Genomic DNA, 23,872 nt, shown 5'->3' on the forward strand with positions numbered 1-23,872 from the left:
ACATAATTCTGTTCCATTCTATATCTGCATTAATCTATGGATTAAAAAAAATCTGCATGAAAGTTTGCATTTAAATAGTGTGTATATAATTTTGGGTGTCTTTTCTTCCAAAGCACTTTTTTAAACATACCCATGTGATTTTTCTGAGCTGAGAAATGCATTGACATGATCATGTAAGTGTGAAATCAGATGGATAGCTTATGCAGTAATCCATACACTAGTCAGAGAGGTGTGGATCAGGTCATTATATATATATATATCTGCAAAGATTGAATTTCTTTAGTATCCCAAGCTTCAATTTTGTTAAGGAGGACATACTTTCAGATAGCTTGAGATGTGCATATAAGGATGAACTAAATAATCCTCTTCATCAATGAGTACTGTAGTAAAGTTAATGTTTTCTAAGGCTGAACTGACATCGCACACAGCCTCCATCAATATTCTTATCCTGATGAATGAAATATAATGATAATGGCATGGTGAGCTTGCACAATTTTATACTGTGAAGCAGCATGCTTCTTCAGAAGGTGGCAAGCCCTTTCAGCCATAAGCAAATGTGAAATGTATTGGAAAACAAAATTTAACTACAATTCCCATCTTTAAAGCCTTTGACTAATGGACACTGCTTTAATGAGATATGTGCATCTATCATTTGTGATAATGACAGTAGAGGGAGTAAAATGAGACTTAAAATAGCAAAGCAACATGCATTGCCACTTCCAGACAACGTACAACACTTTTGATTTTGCTCTCTACCAAGTTAACCATCCAAATAAAAATGGATGTTTAATCAGGGGAAAATAACACACACACACACACAGCACACACACCTGAGTTGCAAAATGCTGGAGTGGTTGCTGATTATAAAAGTCACATGGACAATTTCCTACAGGCTTTTACATAAAACATTCTTACTGGTGGTGTCACAAATGATTTGTACATGCTGGAAAGACTAAAACAACCTATTTAAGTGTAATTCCAATCAATCAGTTCTGTAGATGGTTTCCTAGACACTTTCGATGAATCAGTTCTGTATACTGTGGGCTCATCTTGGAAATGTAAACATCTTTCTAAATTGTCCTGGTTGTAGACGGCAATAATAGAAGAGAGGGAAAACATTCATATGCTCCCCGTGGCAGATATTGAAGATTCTGAATTGGATCCTTAAACCTTAAAGAAACAATCTGTAGGAATGGTGAGATTTGACCTTACATGCCAAAGTCAAACACAGCAGTAATGGAGTAAAAATGCATAGGACCCACCTGAGAAGGACTCAAAAGTTTTCATTACATATGTGCACATCAGAAATTATGTATTTATTCAGAAGAAAATAAATCAGTTTGCTTATTTGACTGCCAATAAATTAAGTTTGACACCTAGGTAATTTTGTCTGCCCCTTACCATGGGGAACATTTGTCTTTATAAGGAAACTGACCAATGACAAAACGGCAGATTCCATGGGCAAAAAATACAGGTGTTCTAAAACAAAGATAAAGATAATGGATGTCGCCCAAGAAATGTGTATGCCTCTACCCCACCATTCAGGAGGCACAAACTATTGGGTGCTTCTGAATTTCTCTGACCACCTGGACAGGATCCTTCTATGATACTGCTTTTCAGTTTGAAATGCTATTAATGTATATATTATCACTGAAAACTGCTTCAAAATGTCTTTTTAATGGTAAGCAGAATAACAATATTCTTAAATAAATAATAAAATAAAATGAGATAGCATAAGAGGGAAAAAAACACTCTCAGATTACTCCAAATATTGACTCAACTGTCTCCCCCACTATTATCAAGGTGAAGTAAAATACCTTAAGTAGCAAACACACAACAATGAATTACTAAACAGGTGAATTCCTGCATGTTAAATGTCAAAAGGAAAGTTAATACAGTTTGCTTACCTGGAAGATACCCCACTGAACGCAGTAGAAGTTACTTCTCATATATATGCATCGAAGAAGAATAAATGGAAACAATTACAAGAAAAGAGATTAAAATGCAAGAAACAGGGCAGATTTTGGTAGAGAAACAGGTAAAGAAAAGGTGATCTATGCTGTTAAATATTCAATGCAATTAGTGTTGAACACAAAATAATTTCATGCACTACTCTGTACTTAATTTATCAATATGATACCGTACAAGGTCAAATAACTGGCTGAAAGATAATGAATTTTCCAGAACTTCAAGCCATTTATATGAAGAATCCTAGCATTGAGTGGGATGCAGAATCAATAAGAAAGCAGCTGACATGCTGAATGGAAACAGTCATAGTTGTTTAATATGTGAGTCAGGAATGGTGCAAGTCTTCAAAAGAAGGAGCTTGCAATACACTTTCCTCCAAGTGGGACATTAGACAGGAAGGATATATGATATGGCACCTCTTGGTTCACAAGCAATATGCAAATCAATATCAACTGACAGAGGACAAGTGGAAGAGAGCTCAACTGGTTTTCAGGATGAGCTGGGGAAATCTTGCACAATAGGGGTGGGACAGGGCGGGGGCCAGATCTGCTGCCTGAGGCAATGGCTTCACCTTGTCTCATTGATGGCCCGCCCCTGCCTCCAGGTTAATACATCCAGGGACATTGTAGCCCTCTCCGTGAGCAATATGAGAATATTGTTGATCCCTAACTTCATGTTTTACAATATAAATTTCCATTAAAGTATGCAATATTCTTTTCCAGTTTCTCAGCAGCTGGAATGCACTAGTATGTCCTATTATCTTAACATCTTTTTGCAGCTATGTATTTGTGGTCTTTGCCTTTAAAGGAATTGACATTAATTATAAAGTGTAGAAGTAATTTAATATGTCACTGCAGAATTCTACAGCTTGAAACAGCTCATCCTTCAATAATTAAGTCAATAAAGTTAACTTAATTCAATTTAAACCGTGCTGGTTTTTTAAAGGCCTTGTGAAGTGATTACAATTAGTAATTCATAATTAGTATTTTATTGATGTCCATACACCGGATTGCCAGGGATCATCAAGATACAACGATGATTGGAGGTAATTTGATAAACATTCAGAACTGTTGCATTAATGACATGCCTCTCAATTATGTCTAGAGTTAATGAATGCATTTAAATATTATGGAGATGGATTTAAAGGACAGCTCAACCTTAATTATTATACAGTTTTTCACTCAAACATTCTAATTAGAATTCTTCTGGTTATAACCCTTGTGTTTTTTTGTTTTTAGAAAGAATGGAAATTCAGAAAAAGTCATAGGAATGATTATAAAGTTTGGTCAATTTTAAAAAAAATCAGCATATATCAATATCAATAATTGGCCAGATTGGACAATGCCTGTCTCACAAATCAACCCATTATATGAAGGGCAGTTGGTGCATAACCTGTTCTCTCTATGCTTCCAGTTTTCAGGCTCTGCTATCCCTGCATATCCATGCAGGTACAGAATGTCCAAAGATAGTCTGCACATGTCCAGTCCTATATCCAGAGACATAATTCTGCTGCTGTTATCTGTTGATTATGGGTTCTTCAGTTGTGACGGTTGAACAGGGTCATTTTGACCCAGAACTATGGAAACACTGCTGTGTTCAGTTAAGAACAATAGAAAACCAATATATCTGAAAACTGGAGTATGCATTTTCAGTGTAATCATTCAATGTGTGTGGCAGTCAAAAAGGTAATACTGTACTTCTTTAATCCACACTCAGGTGACTAATGAGTCCGTACAAGAGCTTACCAAGTAAGCTGGTGCATTGTGTGGGCAAGCGTTTTGCCTTTTTATTCTGGATGTGGGTGCCAACTATTACCTGAGATCATGTTGGAAGCTTCACACAACTTATGTGTCATCAAGAAACAAACAAACAAAAGGATGATTGCTGACCACTTGCTGAGAGGTGAGGAAGAACCTGCTTTTGAGTGAGACTTTCACAAGCAGTATGTTGCTGTAATCTTTAAAAGTAGGGAGAAATTTGGTTAGGTCTACATTTTAATAGGAATCTACTTAGTTTATGTTTCCTGAAGCTAAGTGTACAAACCGAAATGCAGCGACTGTTTGAAATATGCAGGGTTTTTTTGTTTGTTTGTTTGCAATGTAGCTGACCAACCAAAAAATATGTTCAGATCCTACTAAAGTCCCATGGCCAGTTACAACAATCAAACATAACAATTAAAACTCAGCATTAATATTAAAGCACAACATCACACAATATTAAGAACAGTTTAAAACAGCTAAAATTATCAGGAGAAAGTCACACTAAAATGCTGACTGATTATCACAAGTACTTAAAAACAAAACAAAAAAAACCCACTGCTGCATACTGCAGAAATGTGGCAAATATATGATTGGGAAAATGAGGCACTGAGAGAAACCAAAGTTGACAGATTTATCCATCTGTACTTTCAGAACCATCTGATATTGTACAGTGAGACAGAGTGACTTGCCTCGGGCAGCTACACCTGGCAGTGGTGATTTTCTGGTTGGTAGCTTAGTCTGGTAACCACTATGTTATAGTTCAAAAGAAAAAGTAACCCATGCCAGTACGGTCCTGTATCTCACCCTTGCTATAGTGTGCCGTGATCTGATTTTATTTGGGATTTTTGAAAAACAGAAACAGGACATAGGAAGCTATCGTATAGTGAGCCAGACTATTGGTTCATCTAACTTAGTAGTGTCCACACTGACTGGCAGCTGCTCCTCAAGATTTCAAAGGGGGTTCTCTTCCAGTGCTATCTGAAGATGCCATGGCTTGAACCTGGTACTTTCTGTATGGAAAGCAGATCCTCTGCCTCTCTGCTACTGCCCTTCCCAACTGGGGAAGCGAAGCTAAGGAATGGTTCAACATTTGTCATAGTATTTAAAGGTAAAGGTAAAGGGACCCCTGACCATTAGGTCCAGTTGTGACCGACTCTGGGGTTGCGGCGCTCATCTCACTTTATTGGCCGAGGGAGCCGGTGTACAGCTTCCAGGTCATGTGGCCAGCATGACTAAGCCGCTTCTGGCGAACCAGAGCAGCACACGGAAACACCGCTTACCTTCCCGCTTGGAGCAGCTTTCAAACTGCTAGGTTGGCAGGAACTGGGACCGAGCAACGGGAGCTCACCCCGCGCAGGGATTCGTACTGCCGACCTTCTGATCAGCAAGCCCTAGGCTCTGTGGTTTAACCCACAGCGCCACCCAAAACAAAGCAAAAAAAAAAAACCCCAAAAACAAGGAGGTAAAACTGAAAGATGCTCAGGAATAACTTTTCATCAATGGCCTTAGGCTACAGCTACCAACAGAGCAAGAGGAAGCCCCAGGTGGTCATCTATGAAATTGGAGTATCCTTCTCTTGTACTAGCAAGAGTCAAACTGTCAGTGTTGATAGTTAATAAAAACTCTGCTGCTCAGCATGCAAAATGGGCAGGTGCGTGAAGGATGCCAGCCACTGTGAGGAATAAGATAAGAAATAAGCAGTCTGCTTGATATATCTATTAAGTTTCACGATTCCATGAATTTGCTCTGGAAATCGCAATTGAAGCCTCTTCCTTACAGTAAGCTCTGGTCTTCTCTATTTCAACTATATGAGTCTACAGTGTGCAGGACTAATGAGGGTAGGGAAGCCACCTGAGTATACCAAGTTCATGATTAAAAACTATAATTTGGGAACATCTGTCAGTTTAAGGAAGTTAAACATTCAAGCAGGTTGTAGAATTCTCTCTCTCCACTCCCTCTCTCACAAACTATCAACAAGCTTCAGGACTAACTGTAGTTGCTTTAGGTCACATTGGATGAGAAAGACTTGGGTGCAGGGGGTGTGGAGTCCACAAAATTACATTCTGGTATTTTATTTGTTCAAATCCGATTAAAATGTAGTTTTTGTCTCATAATCTTTTCAGGTGAACTGGTTGTTACTGCATTATTCAGTGTGTGTGTTGCTGCCCTCTTCTGGATGGTTTCAACTCTGTGTTCAAATCCACATAGCCCTGCTAACATCTCTTTGCTAACACAAAGTTGAACAGTTTCCTTTTGAGAACCAAGGTACGACTGTACAGGTATAAGTTGGAGGGGAAAATGTTTGGAGTGATTGAACATTTGCGGGGAAAGGTCAGTGGAAGATCCTGGAAGTGAAATGTACTAAAGGCTAGGGTGTACCTACAACAGAGCAGATCCCAGATCCGCTTCTCCCTTGAAACATTATGTGCCATAGTCCAGCAAGGAGAGACAGTCTCTCCATTCCCATAAGTATCCAAAGCAAGCAACCATACGCACAACCATAAAGTAACCTGCCAGCACATCTCTTCTCCGTGAGTAAACCCTGCATATCACTGTTCAAAGGAGCCAGGTTTAGGAGAGTTCTGTGTGGTTGTGATGATGGTACTAGCAGCAGAAAGCAACATGAAGGTGCCTAGTCACCTGCTTCACCTACCAAGAAAGGTGTGAGTATACCCTCCTGTTGCAATGCCTTTGCAGCTTTGACTGTAGTTGAAAGCCAAAGTGTGCTAACAAGCTCCATGGGCAGCTTGTGTATCCATCTACTCCCTGTCGCTTCTGTACCTAACTTTACAGCTCGACTGTATGCCATCAATAAATGACAGTATGGATACAAGTAATGTGTGTTGTTAGGGCTCTGTGTAATGGGGATAAAATGTATCATTTCAAAATCCTTCATCGTAGGGGTTTCTGCGACAGCTCAGCAAGCTAAAAGACTAAAAGCTAGTGGCTGAAGATCCATGCACCAAAAGGTGTAGTTACTGTATATTGCTAGTCTGTTATATCAGTAAGCAAACTCTACCGAGTAGGCTGGAGAAATGAACTTGAAGGAAAGTTCTTCCAAAGATTATATGTACCAGTAGAGAATCTGGAAAGCTTTACTGTATGGAAAGAGTAGAAGTGAAGGGCTGATTTTCCCCACATGTCAGCATTTTGATTCCAGATTCAAGAGGTGAGCGAGATAATCACTTCTCTCTCTCTGACTTTGGTGAAGTAGAAATTCCACAGGTAATACTTTTATCAGCTTGGTAGGCAGAGATTTAACAGGCAATACTTTTCTCAGATATGTGGTGATAGGAAATGCTACACCACTTGAATTTCTTCCTGCCATGCAGTTTTTAATAGTGTAAGAGTCCAGCAAGAATATGTGTTCCTAAATATACACCCATCTGTCTGCACACAGAGAGGATTAGGGTTTGTCTGAACAATGTTGATATAGAGTTATTTACTGGGCATGATACAGTATCCCAAAGCTATATCCAATACGAAAACATAATTTCACGTGCCATCTAAACAAATGTGCACACTGACATAGTTGGGTTTTTATTATTATTAAAAAACCCTAAATCAATAACTACTACTACGTAACTGAAGAACTTGAATTGATTTATGGTGTGTCTGAATTCCAGTTGGGAGAAGAAGAGGGCTATTGTGACCACATTCTCCTTCTGAGCTGCCCATAGGCATTTAGTTAGCCACTGTGAGAACAGAATGCTGGACTAGATAGGCTTTGGTGCTGACCCAGCAGGGCATTTATTATGTTCTGATACTCCTTATTAAGCATACATATATTTACAAAATCTGTAGATACTTAAGTATCTTCTTGAAACACTGAAGATAACAAAAAAATTAATGAACAAAAACTCTCATATTCTTAAAACGTAAGGCTGCCTTGCAGAAAAACCTACAAAAACTATTGACCAATCAAGTTTTTGCTAGCCTGCTAAAGGACTAGTATTCTGTGTCTCCTTTTACAACTGGCATGGAAATGCAGGGCACTAGTCTCTTAGCAAGCAAGTTAGAAAACAAAAATTAAAACCTTCTACCCAGCAGGTTGGTAAAGGAGAGGTGGAGAGACGCTCACTTGCTTGTGCAGAATTCTTTATCAGATGAGTTGGTAAATCAAGGCTGGTGTATGAACTTTGATATTTTATTTTTATTTTTTCCTATTATAGCAAGACACCAACTCCAAAACAGCTTGATTAAAATGTTTCTTTGTCAATAGCATTGGCTGCCACTAATTAATCAACTAAAGTTTCACTTATATAGCTGGTTAGTCCTTGCTACAGTTCCCACAAGTAAACATTTTTACAATGTATTTCTGTTCTCAGTTCTGGGCTACCAATGTCATCTCTTAAATTCACTGAAGTATATTCTTTGCATAGCAATGCTTAGCTTTCACTGTCAACATACTGAGGTCGATCTCCCGGCAGGTAGAACTAGATCTGCCAAAAGATTTAAATCTCCCTCTGTCTCCCTGAACAAAATATGTACCAAGAGAGGCATGACTGTGACACTGTCAACACTTTCCCATTTATACTGTAGCTTTAAAAAAAATGCAGTCAATTTTCAAGGCGATCAGCAAGTAAAGGCTATTAAACTTCATCACATATCTGCTCTGGTCATTGCCCTCAAATCAAAACTTTACTCTTTGTTAGGGTACATTGTCATGTTTCTTGTCAGAAGATAGGCTTTGGAGAGATGAAGTTGTCTTCTCAACCAAACCGTTCACTGCTCTGAACTTCTGCTGGAAACCACAAATGTTTTTTCACTGCCAGAATTCTCATTCCCACCACACTGTGCCGGAAGCAGCTGCTGTGTGGCCATGGCAGGGGCTGGACTCCTGCTCCCTCAGCTTCAGTGGAAAGGGAAAGGACTTTCCACCTCCTTTTGTTGCATCAACTGCTGAGGACCATAGCTGCCAAGTCTCCCACTGAAAAATGTGGGATCAGCAGTGGCGTGACACCGGAAGTCGCTTCTACGTATGTCCGGACATGCATAGAAGTGGCTTCCGGTGCCACACTACCCATGTATGGGCACCAGAAATCAGGCAGTGCCAGCACCGGAAGTCACTTCTACGCATGTCTGGACATGCGTACCGGTAGAAGCAACTTCTGGTGCCGCTCTCCCCGATTTTCGGTGCCCAGGCATGGGCGGAGCGGCACTTGAAGTCCCTTCTACACATGTCCGGACATGCGTAGAAGCGACTTCCGGTGCCGCGCTACCCATGTCTGGGCACCAGAAATCGGGCGGCGCCAGGACCCAAAATTGAGCCTCCCTGGCAGGTAGGAAATCTGGAGAATTTACGGGATTTTTCCCAATCTGGGCTGCCAGCGGGAAACGGTTTAAAATACGGGGGTTTCCCACGAAAAATGGGAGACTTGGCAGCTATCCCGAGGACACGCCTTTGTTGCCAGTCATGGGAGTTGGAGGGGCCAGGACCATGGAGCGGACTAGAGGGGGGACATTTTCCCCTTCTGGTCTTCTTCCTGGCTATATAAAGTTGGCTGCTCCTGGGCCTGGACTCTGGATTCCTCTCCCTCCCTCCCTCAATTTCAGGGATTATGGGCTACCTGGAGTTTAGGAGGCATGCCCTTGCCAGATCTTGCTAATAGCTGCTGTATTTGGGGCCAGGGAGGAATTTTGCTTGCAGACCAATTGGGCCTGCCTATGAGTTTCTCCTCATAGCAATGGTCACTATTTCTTGGCATGATGATGAAGTTGGAACCTTAGTCCACACAGGTGCATACCACTCCATATAGAAAACTAAAGGCCAGCTATTTGTGTCATCTCTGTGCTTGTCAATTAAACAAAAATAGTGTCTGTGGAGGAGAAGGGAGAGTTAGAGAAGAACTCTGGTGTGTGGGGAGTTGTTTTCTGGTTGCAAATAACAGGTATAGGGTGATTCCAATTGGGATAGCAAAGAAGCTAAGGAGTTAAACCCTCTTCTCCTCACACACTACGTTCCTGATCCAGGTTATTTCATGGCCCCTTCCCCAGCTTTCTTTTTTTTAAAAAAAAGAATAAAATGGAGCATGCCAGGGCAAGATACATGATGAAATAATGTCTGCTTTATATGTTTTAAAATATTGTGGTAAATTCTCTTGATTTTCTTATTTTATCTTTTTGTAAATTGCTTTGAGGGATTTTCTTTTTTTACAATCAAGTGGTGCATAAATTTTATGAAATAAATACATAAAATAAAATATTTGGCCCTAACTCATCAGGCAGAATGCCGACATATGGGGTTTGCATGAAGGGTAGGCAGGACAACCCACCAGGAAGCAGTGGGGCAGGACAGAGGTGGAGCCGTCACCCTATCTGTAGATCTGTTGTGCATGCGAAATGGGACAGATCACTGGGGCCAGCCTGGAGCAATATTCACATTTAAAAGGAAGAATTGCTATTATTCCATCTTCCTTCATTACCCTAGGCCCACTCTCACAAGTAAGAAAAAACACATATTCAAACTAAAGAACATGGATTACAGTATAAATTGGTCCATAGGAGGAGACCTTAAACCTTCAACTCCGTGAAGCATTTCTTCAGGGCGATTGATTGATTGTTCTATCTCACACCTGATTCTTCTTTACTACATCATCTCGGGAGACTGCATTCTAGTCTAGGTTTTAGTTTCTCAATCTGGAACTTGCCATTCAAGGCAGCACATTACAAATACTCCCCCAAAGGTCAAGGATCACTTAATTGGATTTCTGACAGTGATGTATGAAGACAGGACAGCTCTTAGTAAAACAAGCTCTCTTCAGGTCCAGGACACGCCAGCTTTGCAAACTTCATTGTCCCTGCCAGCTTGAGGGCTGAAGTTTCCATTTGTGACCAAAGCACTTGTAAGTAATACTGGTAGGCACTGAGCATTTTAGCCACAATCCAGATTCCAGAGAATATCCAGAATCCATGCAAATAGGTACACAAATCTGGGATGGGTTGCTTATTATGTAGCAGCCCTCTACCGCATCTAATTTTGCAGAGAAAACAGGCTTTGAAATGCAAGAAAGTTTCTCAAATGCAGTTAGGGCCTAGAGGAAAAGGAAAAGTAGTGGGTACACAATGTGTCCCCTTGAATTGTGAACTCTGTGAATTTCAGAGTATGTCTTTTTTCCAAATAAGAAGATAAAGTATGTTCTGTAGATGTCCAGAGATACTAGAAATAAGATGAAGTTATGCTTCTCTCTCTCTCATCATTTTGACACTGCAGTCCATGTTTGGGGTTTATCCATAAAGTGGGTCATACTTTCAAAACATGTTAACTCTCTCCACTTCTGCCACATTTTGTCCCACTATAACAAATGCTGCATCCATCTTTTGACACAATGTGCTCCCTTTTCTCTTCAGATGTGTGACATACTTTATGGATGGTCTCAAAGGGATCTGTGAATGCATTCTCCATTAAGCAGCCATACTGGAACTATTTATTCTGTAAACAAATGTGGAGATGTCCAACTGCCTTGAACCCCATCTTACTGCCGCTGCCTTTCAAACCAGCTCAGCTCCTGAGTAAAATGAAATGCTTGCGGGCAAGAGAAGCAGACATGTTTGTACGTGTGTGAGACAGTGAGAGGGAGCAAATGCTGTGTCTGCATGTCTGGTGAATGTGTGTACTGCCCAAATCCTGAATGCTTATGCGTGGCAAGCCTGTGTATTTATCATCTATATGTATGCTATACTCGTGTGCTTGTAATGCCCACTGCTGGCAAGTGGCCCTCAGAGAGGTAGCAGACTGTCAGGGTGGCCCTTAGGACAAAATAGATGAGCTACTCCTGGCCTACCCTGACTGACAGTGACTCTCCATGGTTACACACAAGGAATCTGTCCCAGTTTCTAGGATTGAGACTAAAAAATAAGACACTCTGCTATTGAGCTACATCCCTACACGACAGTCCTTCACAAAGGCAGCAAGAGAAAAATTAACAAGCAAGCCTCAAACCAATAATCAGAAAATAAGAGATGTATCCTGTGCGATTCCCCCCCCCACAATCTTATTCCAACATGACACAACATGCTATAAAATTGAAATCAGATGGCAGAATGAGATTGTGCAATATTTCCTGGCCCATGAAAAGGTGACTAGTGAAAGCATGTTGGTCATATTAGACTCCGTCATAGATTTCTACTTTCTGGAAAAAGTGACCTCTTGATTCATCTAACTCTGTATGAGCTAGTTTAAATATGATTACATGGAAATGGAGGTTGGGGGAAGTACTTATGCATGGTGTTCATCCTTCAAGGCAGCTAGTATAGTGTTCACTCATGTGTCTGCTTCTTTGATCACGCCAAATGCATTAGTTGGTAACCCCCTCACATACAAAAGCTGTAGAACAGGTATGGGAAACATCCAGCCTGCAAGACAAATTTGGCTCAGCAGGGGCCCTAATGTGGCCTGCAACGCCATTTACCCCAAGCCATACCCACCTAGCTGATGTCATAAGATGTCAGGAGTAGCTGCAAATTAACAATAAGGAAGCTTAAAATATACTTCCAATTCTTCCTTCACAAAAATGGATTCCATTAAGCACATTTTAAATAAAAGCCCTGTTGGAATTGGTTCCACCATGGAGCTCCCAAGTGGTACCTTCCAAAATTGGAGCTTGCAGTCAGTGCCGATCAGCAGTAATGTCAAGCCCTGTTGAAATCCCAAGTGTAGCCTATTCTGCAACTGTTGGGTTTGTAGTCAGGCATGATCAACTGATCTCAGAGCTGCAAAGGGAGTAAATCAAGAATCAAAACCCACGGAGTGCATTCTTGGTTCTTTCTTTTAAATAATTTGGGTCACCTGGCATCATGGTGACATCAGGTGAGTGACAGACGAGTGGCAACACTCACCTGTATAAATGGCTCACAGGTGTCCTAGATCCTTTTCACATGTGCTCTATCATGCTCCTCCCCCTGCTGTAGATATATGAGTAATATTGCGCACATATGAGTTAAACTGTACATTGACAAGGGCAAATGCTTTTGTCAGCATGCAAACAGCTGCAGTAATGTTTCAGTTGGTGCTTAACCCTAAAAGGCAAGATTACATATTCAACATTCTGAATTTTTCTCAAAGCAAAACTTAAAAAAATCTCTCTCCGTGCAGATAACTGGCAAATTGGTGAAAACAGTGCTAGTCTAGCAATTTTCCTGGTAACTAGTTTTCTTCATGTTGTAATTGTAAAGAATGGATGAGTATTGGAAAATGTGATTTTACACCGGCCGTTTGAATAGTATAATACTGAAGGACTCTACTGACCATGCAGCAATTTAAATCAGGTAGGGCAACTCTGTGTGTAGAGCATCCTCTCTTCTTCAGACCCTCCTCTCAGTTATGTGGGTAGTGGAGGATTGGGCGAGAGGAGCAGCCCTAGTCCTCATTAACACAATTGTAATTCTGCTGAGCTGATTGTGAAAGATGTGAATGAACAAAATTATGCTTTATCTTCTTGTACGTATGGATCCATAATAAGAGTGACAAGTACTGTTCTGCTCTCGTCCAAATTACATTTTCCATTATCTACTAAAATTCAATGTGCATTATTTGCTAGTGAAGATCTCTATGGTTCTCATATTCATCAATTAAAATGTTTTACAACTTTTAACTTCCACCCAGGTGTCCTGACCAACCCTTATTAATTTAATATTCTTCCTAATGCTCTGATTTTTCATTGATCCATTTAGCACTATATATACTGCATATACCATTTGCTCTTCACCTCACAGTAATTCAAGGGGTAGTAAAGCAGCAGTAAAGCAAGGTGTTAATAATTACTGCCAAAGTGAGTCATGGAAGAAACACAAAGAAGGTTAAAGAGAAGGCATTAACTATGAGTACAGATTCTGAGAAGGAAAGGGCTCATGTATTTTAAAGCCAATATGGCTGTTATGACTTTCAGTTCTGATAGAAAGTAGAAGGATGAGGAGCTGTCCAAGGTCCTAAAATGCTCTGATACGGCGGGGATGGAAAAATGCCACCTTAGCTGTGGCTGCAACCTGCGCCTCCATGGAAAGGGAGGCGTCGAAGGTTACACCCAGACTCTTGACAGAAGGCACTGGCACTAATTGAGCCCCTGCAATAGATGGCAGTTGCCCCCCCCCCAACCCCATGTCGTCCCGACTCAGCCAGAGGACCTCTGTCTTCGACGGATTTAGCTTCAACCGGCTCCCACGTAGCCATCCAGCCACAGCTTCCTAGCACTTGGACAGTGTGTCCGGGGCCAAGGCAGGGCCGCCGTCCATCAGCAGATAAATCTGGGTGTCATCAGCATATTGATGACAACGCAGCCCAAAATTCCGGACAACCTGGGCAAGGGGGCACATAAAGATATTAAAAAGCATCGGGGAAAGGATTGCACCTTGCAGGACTCCACACACCAAGGAGTGCCGCGGTGACAACTCCCTCCCTAGTGCCACCCTCTGTCCCTGACCTGAGATAAAGGAACACAGCCATTGTTGGACTGTGCCCTGAATCCCCACATCGGCAAGGCGGTGGTCTAAAAGTTCGTGATCGGCCATATCGAAGGCTGCTGACCAATCTAAAAGAATCAGCAGTCCCGACCGACCTCGATCCAGCTGTCTACGGAGATCATCTGTTAAGGCGACCAGAGCTGTTTCGGTCCCATGACCAGGGCGAAAGCCGGACTGAAATGTATCTAGAGCCGATGTTTCATCCAGAAACCTACCAATGTGAAACTGGGGGAAGCAGCAGGAGCAACAGTCGAAACTAACTTTGAAAGACCTGTTGGAACAGAAACACATTGTACTAGAAAGCTAGAAAAGAGCTAATCCTAAAAACGTTATAACAGATAGCTGTATAATAGCGGAGTGTCACTACTGAAAAGGTCCTGTACATCAATCTTGCTTCAAGTAATATAGCAGATCACAATTACATCTTGCATTCATAATGGCTGGAGAGGCTTCTAAGGATGAAGAGGTTCTCTAAGGCATTCTGGAATATGACCACTAGGGCATTAGGGAACAATCCTAAGTATGTAAGTATATATTGCGCTTCTTCTTAGTTCCTATTTTAAATAAGGTTTAAGATCATAATATAATTACGCATTTGTGATCAATGTTACTAACAGAGCAATACAACACCAATTACACTGGGCTGGGTGTGTGTTGGATCAGGTGGATCTAACCCTGATCCAACTGAGATAGTCTTCCTTCAGCACCAGCCTCTCTCTTCTGCCCACCAAACATTGGGTTGGTAGGATGGTTGCTAGCAGGAAGGCTCCCTATTTGGGTGTTTTGAATGTGGGGCTATCAACAATATATGAAGTTTCCAGCTAGGAGGTTGTTTTTTTCTTCTTCAAAGGAATATATTAACAGACTTAAGTGGGGGGGGTGTAAAACAGGACAAAATGTTGGTTGCTGAAATGTACAGAGAAGAAGCTTTGTGCTGGCTTAGAAATGCACGATGAACGTGGAAGAAGGTGGAGATAAGTGTTTTGAATTAAATATGGGATATAAATTAGAGAGAAGTTTATGGAGTGTTGTCTGCTGTAAATCGGATGCTTTCTGCTCAGAGACTTTTCTTGGCAGAAGTCCAAAAATTCCCAGGAGGTATAACAGGTCAGCCCAGGAAACTTAAGGTGGTATAGGGAGAAGCAGAAAACTCTACTGCTCTTATGATTGGCCAGAGTTTAGGAGAGGAAGTAGATATAAAATTGAAGGAAAGTTATTGGGGAATTCAAGGGGGGAAAGTGCTAGAAGTCTGAAGAAGCCAGGACAGTGAGGAATGTAGCCGAATTCAAAATTGCCTTATTGCTACGTCTTTGCAACTAGTAGAGTCTAGGCATAGATGGGTATATCTGGACTAGATTTTGATGGGTGCATTTTTCCATTTTATTTTCACATTTTAGGATGCATTTCTATGTAAAGTTTTATGGGAGTAAAGCCCTACTGAATTCAGTAGACCTAACCTCTGGACAGGCATTCATAGAACTGTAGGGTTTATTGTTTTAAAATCTGCCCCCTACTAGAAAAATCTCCCACCACCACTGTAACTGTTTTATTAATACTTCCCAAAACCTTTAGCAAAATCTAAATCTTGCCAAACCCAGCATCAGAAAGGCAAGTGATCCTGGACATGTGTAAAGTACTTCCTCCTTGCAATTGACTGAATATTCCCAAGATGCCTGGATTTCGGTTTGCAGTTAAGAGATATTGCTTTCAGGCATGTTTGAGACCCATCACATCTCAGTTTATGATTCACATATCATGTCTGACCAGTATAGAAATATAGGTGATTTCCTTCTAAGTTGTGCATTGCCATTGATTTAAGAATTCATCGGCAGGCGAGCTGAATTCTGCCACCTCAGGGAAGCTCGTCAAGGTCTTTATGAGATGTAAGCTTTTACTGCAAGGTTTCATTATGATACATGTTTGTGTAATAAAATGCACATATAAAAATGTCAATAACATTGATCCAAATACCTACATTCTGCTCTTTATCAGTCACAGTGGAACCAATGGCATTCACTTTGACAACACTGGAAAACATGGAGTTGTAAAAAAACCAAAACTGCTTTCAAAGAAGCAGGATTTCCTCAGTCCAAAGAAATCACAGCACCTAAATGCCTGTCATCTGTCTAAAAACAAAATATCTAATCTGACATTAGGTTAGGGGTTAGGTTACTACACAGATAGACCCATAGTCCAATCAAAAATCCTTCATGGGAAAACCCATGCATTTAAATAGCGTTAAGGCTCTGACACACACTGTGGAAAGCTTTTTGAAAACAAACAAACAAACCTAAGAGGATTTCCAAAGTTACAAGTGTATTGGTGAATATCTTGGGTCGCTTCCAGACAACCTTTTTATTGAGCATTTACCCTGATTTATTTTCACAAAGCTTGTGTGGAGGTTATACGATGTCCTCTGTTTATTGGATATTCATTCTGGTTTGTTTGCTTAGCTTCACTTGTCAATAAATACATTAGATGTAATCCAAACATTAGTGAATCTGATGTGATTCATATCTATTACAATGAAAGCATTATCAGTATATTTATTTGCAAAATTTATAGACCACTAAGCAACAAATAACACATATTAAAACAGTTTACCAAAAGACATCTGATTTATTCCCCTTGAAATCAGTGAGTTCAAAGGTGCTATCACACCCATTTCTCGGAATGGCGGACTATTCATTGCAAAGATGGGACACAGGCCCAGGTTAGGTATTTCAGTATTTCAGTATGTGAGTTAAAGCACATGATTCACTTTGCCACTGAAATAAATAGAAAACATAAATGCTTAACTCTGGCTGGATTGTAGCTCTAGTATTTATCTAGTTAGATGTGCATTTTATTACATACATTATTTAAACAAAACCTGCCTTAGGGAGTTAAGAAATACACTGAACACCTTGATTCATCTGTTGTGAATGAGATGTTGAACCCATTAAAAGACTTTATATGTTGTGGCTGTTGGCAGACTACTATGGACTCTACACAGAGTTTGCATTCAGTTGCTGCACTGAATGATTTCTCAGTGATGCTGGATCAATGATAGTTGTTAATTGGGTAACAGAGCAACATCCTTTTCTTCTAAAAACCTCGTGTAAGCATCAAACATCACCACCTTTTTCGCTATTGTCTGAATTCTTCTGATTTCTTGTGCATTATTAAAAACAACAACCAAGGAACTGTTCCTAAATGAATATTTAGGTCTTTTATGGTGCTCCAGTTTAACATGCCAAAATCTCTTTATGGAATTGTAATTTGCAAACCATTTTTCAATGAAATACTGCTGATCAGTCCCATAATATTTTAGGGCAATGCTCCACATAGAAACTAATGGATTGCACAATTCAGCTAATTTGATTGCCAGCAGCAGTTAGTATATTCCAACCACATAGGGTGTTCAGTAACTTCTTTTATTCTTAAAAGCTTTTTTTTTAAAAAAAGCTGCTGCATTCTAAAGATCCATAAACTCTTGCCTGCCAATAAGGGATACCTTGAATTCTAATTATTCTTTTACTACACCAGGCAGAAACCACTATCAAGTACGTCACAGCAACCCAGGATTATCACATTCATTGTGTCAGACTTTCTATTTCCAGTTGCTGCACCAGATCACAATATTTATCATTTATACACTCTGGGGTGCAGTTTAGGGATTGTATGAACCTTCCTGTGGGTCATTGTTGCAATAACTCTATAGCATCCAGTGGGATCACCCAGCTTTTAAAGAACTGCTGAACACTTTGTAGGGAATATATTAAGTAGGGAGGTTATATTTAACAGAGCATGAAGACTACAATAAACCCCATTCCTTCCAATCTTTGTTGTCTCCTCATAATAGTTTTAAAAATAATTACTTCAGAGAATCACACAGTTAATTGTTTTATGTAGCTTTCTTTGGAACAGATGAAGCATCACAGGCACAGTTGTCTCAATACATTTCTGTGCTTCAGGAAGAAATACAAATGGTACTTCCCTCTGCTCCCTGCAATATCACTGAGGCTTCTCAGGTTATTTTGGCACCTGTGGTAGGAAACTCCATAAAGGGTCCTCCCCTGTAAAAACTGAACAATAAATTTAATGACCAACCATTTGCTACTGTTTCACAATATCTAAAGTCAGCTGCATGAAGCGGCTGCCTCACTCTGCCTAAGGGCCAGCCCTGATCACATGGTAAGCTTACATGAAAACTAAGTGCTTCACAACATCACTTCAGCCCCTAAAAATCTCAGATCAAGTGAATGCACTTTTGCTAGTGGCAGTGGGTGCCCACTAGGCCTGGTAGGGATACCAAACATCATGGGAGAATGGCCCTGGGGTGAGTGTATACATGAGGAACTCCTGAGAAATACATACCCTGTAAGGGTCCTGGAAAAACTGGGACATTCAATTTTTTTATTGCATGAGAATGACTACCATTTGGGTTGCCATGTTCTAGTGTGATTTCGTGATGAGATTTCCTCCCCACCCCAAGCACTTTTTCAGGGCTGTGATCTTGTGTGGCACCCCAAAATGCACATTTTGGGGAGCCATGCCCAGAAAAAGTGCTTTTTGGGGGGGGGGAGACCACAGCATAAAATCACAGCAACCAAAATAGTCACAGTTCTCTCTTCTTAATAAACGGGAAGATGGTGTCCTGGAAGATGGTGTCCTGGAATTTGGCTTCAAATTTGTTGGAGAGTATGAGAATATAGTGTATGCCTATTTCACTTGTGTGATTTCAGCCATACATGGTTGAAGGTGAGCTGGTCAAAATTGTGCAAGTCAAGTCCCAAACAAGATGGAGAGCTTCAAAGCTTCTTTCATGCTGAGTAACCGAAGTGGAACTAACATGAAAAGAGCTTTGAGGCTCTTGCCCTTGCTTCTTGGCAAGACCTGCTGTCAGGCTTCGGGGAATCAGATCCCTCCCCCGGTGGCAGTAATTAAGCAGATCAAACGAAAGGAGCATTCTTACCAGATAAGTTTTTTAGTAATCACAGCGAGAGACAAAGGAAGGCATATCATGCTAAAAAATGGCATTGCTCCCAGTCAAAGTTCACCCCCTCTGTCCCCATTAATCTACATCACTCCTACATCGGGTAATCTGAGGTTGTTGCTTTTGCGCTTTCTGTTCCATCACTTTTCAAGCCCGTCTAGTCTTAGGGGAAGGGGATGCATCAGCCAGCTTTCTCTCCTAGTGTATGTTCTTCTAGCTGCCGCTCACCCAGTATTTCCCAGCTTTCCCTCTCTGGACTATGCCCTTCTGCAAACCACTGTTCTAAATCAATACTCTCCTCCTGCCCTTGGGAAGGTTCACCATTCCTCCTCAGTCCAGTCCCTGACACCTGCTTGCTGTCCCAGATCTGGGAGTGCTGGGGAAACACTCTCTCTCCTCCTGCTCACTGCAGGGTTGTGCCAGCGGTTTTATTTTTTGGCTCTGGTAAGGCTGAAGACTGAATGTTCACTAGGTAGTAATGTTCTTTGTCATTTTAAACTCTTTTCAAGTGAAGAAAATATACCTGGTGATTTGTGTGTCTGTTTCAGGTGAGAAGCTGGGAGTTGGCTGAAATTTAGTGGAGAAAACTGGAATCTTGAAATGAAAAGAAAGATTAATGGGAAATGGAGGAAACCAGGGGGGCAGAAAGATTTGTGAGAATTGAAAGAAAGTGAGAATTAGTTGAGCTGAAGGGGAGGCAGAATTAGGTTTCCCTCCTTCCCCTGTTCCTAAGAAATGTATTGTTTTTCCGGGCAAAAGTGGATTTTGGAGGTCAAATAATTTCTCTTTCTTTCTTTTTCATGGTAACTCATTGATTACAAGGCTGTATAATGGAATTCTGTGCTAGAGTTTTAATATTAGCATATAATTGCTATGCAAAGTTCTCTCTGACATTTTGCCATGTCAAAGTAGTTAAAGAGTATCTGAAATATCTTGTTCCCATCAGGAATTCTTTTTTCTTTAGTTGATAGGCAAAAAAGTTCATAATTGCAAAAACTTCCAATTTTATGTGGCAAAGCAAAATATATAAATCAATCTCTGGATTAGCTGAGTTTTCACTTTTTGCTGCAGAGATTTCCCCCTTGGCAATTTTCAAAAGTTCCTAACCCAATGGACTTTACCTTTGTGCTTTCTCAATTACCTCAAGTGCACCTTTCTCCAAGTACTTTCAATTCTTTACACTGCTGTGAAGGCCCCATTGTTATCTTGGCCCTTTTTAAAAAATCTTCAGACCTACATCTGGAGGAAGTGCATTCCAAAGGAGATGCTCTGCAAAGTTGAGAAAAAGAACTCTTTGTGAACAAGATGCACTAAACTGCCTTCAAATCTTAAAGAATATACAATTATGAGAGCCCATTTCTCTGGTAGCTTTATGGAAGCGGCAGGGCAGTGTTCATGGCTTTCTAATACAAAAGAAAAGGTTTTCTTAAATATAAAATATATTTGGATTAAAAAAGAGAACTATAAAAATGTTCCCTCTCAAGACAAAGAACCTATGCTGGATTTCACACAACGTAACTCCAGCTACAATAATTGCAAATCTACAGTCCTTTTCTAGGACCAACAAAACTAGTGCAAACTAGTGAACAAGCTCCATAACATTTTGTCACACTGGATGTTAAATAAAATGTGGTGTGTGCATGCATGTGCCGGTATATGTATATGTATGGGAGATAAGGCTTGATGATTAAACCTCAAAGTCTGCATTTAGTCAGAGCATTGAAATAGAGTGAGGAGGAAAACTGCAGCCTTCAGCTACAATCCTATACCAACGTAAGTTCATTTTGGGGCACAATTTGCATGCTCGAGTTTAAAGCCCATATAACCGAAAGACTCATTCCCCTGCAGCCCTCTTGGTAGTTCTCAGAATGTCTATGGGGTGGTGGCCTTGGAATGGTTATTCTCTGTGGAATTGTTCTGGAATTCCCCCCCCCCCAGAGGTGCACCTGGCTTCTTTACTATACAGCTTTTGGGGAATGAAGATGCACCTCTTTACCATGGCTTTAGACACCTGGGATGTATATATTTCAGTGGTGGACCATGTGGATTCAGTGTTCTCAGTGACCGCAAAATGCAAAGTGTTGCATGTGTTGCATGAAATATCCTGGAAGTAAGTGGCTGACTTGAACCCTGTTGTGACGTGGGGTTCCTGGTTTCAGCTCTCTTGACATAATATCCTCGAGACAGTTCTCTAGTAACACTTCTTTATTAAAGCAAACAAGACTAAGCTCCAAGGAGAGGAAAGCTACATTTATAGGGACGGGGGACTAGCTAGAAAGGGATACATTTTGGAGGGAACAATATCAGGCAATCACAGTGCTGCCTTTTGGAGGAAACCAATAAGACAGAGGATCCAAATACAACAGCTTAAATGAACCAATAGTAGCTGTACCTTCTGGAACCAAAAGGCAGTTACCTTACCCTAATGCAAATACAGACAATAGTAATACAGATATATAATCCTTTGACTCAATACACAACAAACCCAAAACAGGAGTACTCCACACTGAGGTATTTTGTTGCAGGTCCTACTTATTGCTTGTTAACATACAGTGGTCAAATACTGTTTCATACATGCTGAGGATACATGCTGCTGTCTGGGTCCTTTTTAGTTTTCCATCGTTTTATGTAGAATAGGCCTACATGTAATGTATAGCATTTTTGACAAATCTAACTGCTGCCTACTACTGGGCCAGGCCTCTGGTCCATCTAGCCCATAATTGTTCCTAGTCTGACTGGCAGCTGCTCTCTAATTTCCTAGGTAATAACATAATACCTGAGATTTGGTTGAAGATGACATGGACTGAATGTGAGATTTTCTGCATGCAAAGCATATGCCCTTTATCATTCATCTATGCCTCTTTAATGTTTCACTCAGCTATCTCTGTTCTGCCCACTTCTGGGATCTGCGATGCCCCCCCCCCAAGATCAAATGAGGTCCTGTAAGATCCTGAGTGTGACCTGACCTCCTTTGTCATCTGGAGCTGGCAGTGGCACCCCACAAATTGGCTGCCAGCAAAGCAGAACCATGTAAAAACCATAAGCTGTAAGGTAGACTGCAATCTTATTTGAAGCATCTGGAGTGCTTTCCTTTCTTTTGGTATCCCTATTTTGAATCAACTTCAGATTCCAGACAAAATTTGAAGGCAGCCCCACAGACAACATATTACAATAGTCCAAGTAGGAGGTGACCAGAAAAGGCATACAGTCCATTCCCATTCAGGCTGTCCATAGTTTTAGCTGCATTTGATGGAAAAGAGATAAATTTGGGAGTCATCTGAATTCTGGTGACATCTCAGCCCAAACTTCTGAATGACCTAGGGAGGTTTTATATGGGGAAGAACAGGTCAAAGTGATCAAAAACCAGTTGAGAGCCCATAATCAGGGCATGAACACAATAACCCTCTCTTGCTCTTAATCCCCAACAACTTTTCTGCAGAGCCACACTGCCTCTAACACTGGAGGTTAAAGTAAAGGTAAAGGGACCCCTGACCATTAGGTCCAGTCATGACCGACTCTGGGGTTGCGGCGCTCATCTTGCTCTATTGGCCAAGGGAGCCAGCATACAACTTCCAGGTCATGTGGCCAGCATGACTAAGCCGCTTCTGGCGAACCAGAGCAACACACAGAAATGCCATTTACCTTCCCGCTGTAGCAGTACCTATTTATCTACTTGCACTTTGACGTACTTTCGAACTGCTAGGTTGGCAGGAGCTGGGACCGAGCAATGGGAGCTCGCGGGGATTTGAACCGCTGACCTTCTGATAGGCAAGCCCTAGGCTCTGTGGTTTAACCCACAGTGCCACATGTGTCCCTTAACATTGGAGGTAGATCATATCAATTATTATTAATAGGCACTGATTTCCTTATTCTCCATGAAATTACCTAATGTCTTTTAAAGCTACCTAAATTGGCAGCCATCACAATATATTGTGGGAACAAATTCCATAGATTATGCACTGAATCTGTTTGTCATGATTCTTCCCACATTCAGTTCCTCTCCTAACACTATGAGAGAGGAACAAAAAAATGATCTCCATTCCCTTTCTCTTCGTACAAAATTTTATATCCCATTAGGATGTCCTCAGAGACACCCCAGAGATGTTTGGGGGGAGTGGTTCAGCAAGCTGCAGGGGCGGGACTTAGGATAGGAAGCTTTCCTATAGAGAATTTTTTAGTTTACATCCTCAAAGGCACTGCACCTTATTTTTTCCATGTGTATTTTTCTTTTATATTTCAATTCTTTAAAGAGAACAAACACTTCCCCACATTTGTTTATTCCCTTTTAACCTTTTCATTTTGCAATATTGCTTTGTTTATGGCTGATGAATTCTAGCCTTGGCTCTCTGGATTTCTTTCCCTTCTGTACTTCTTCCTTGACCTGTATTCTCCTTTCCTTTCAAAGTGATCATCCATGTTTTGCTCACTATGTAATAGTATTTACTTCTTACACAGTAATACATATTTTTGAAGGAAGACTCAAAACAGCATTGTGCCTTTGACTTGATCAAGGCAGAGGCTATTTCGATGTGTGCCACTTTGTGCCATAAGTAAATAAAAATAGAATTATTATGTGCCTAGTAAGTCTCTAGCCATTATGAATAATGACAAAATCTTGATAAAAACTTCCCTCAGACTGTAGAAGCGGCTTAGTCATGCTGGCCACATAACCCGGAAGCTGTACGCCGGCTCCCTCGGCTAGTAAGGC

The 23,872-nt window shown here is 40.9% G+C and overlaps 1 long non-coding RNA gene across 1 annotated transcript in view; it reads left to right on the forward strand.

The window, feature by feature from the left end:
* Positions 1-4,027, forward strand: part of LOC148685958 (uncharacterized) — a 53,808-nt gene extending 49,781 nt beyond the window's left edge. Inside the window, exon 3 of the long non-coding RNA XR_015949584.1 lies at positions 3,685-4,027. This is a non-coding gene — a long non-coding RNA (uncharacterized LOC148685958). The remainder of the gene's footprint in view (positions 1-3,684) is intronic.
* Positions 4,028-23,872: the final 19,845 nt, after the last annotated feature.

This window comes from Zootoca vivipara, chromosome 4, assembly GCF_965207765.1.
Source record: "Zootoca vivipara chromosome 4, rZooViv2.hap1.1, whole genome shotgun sequence".
NCBI lineage: Eukaryota > Metazoa > Chordata > Lepidosauria > Squamata > Lacertidae > Zootoca > Zootoca vivipara.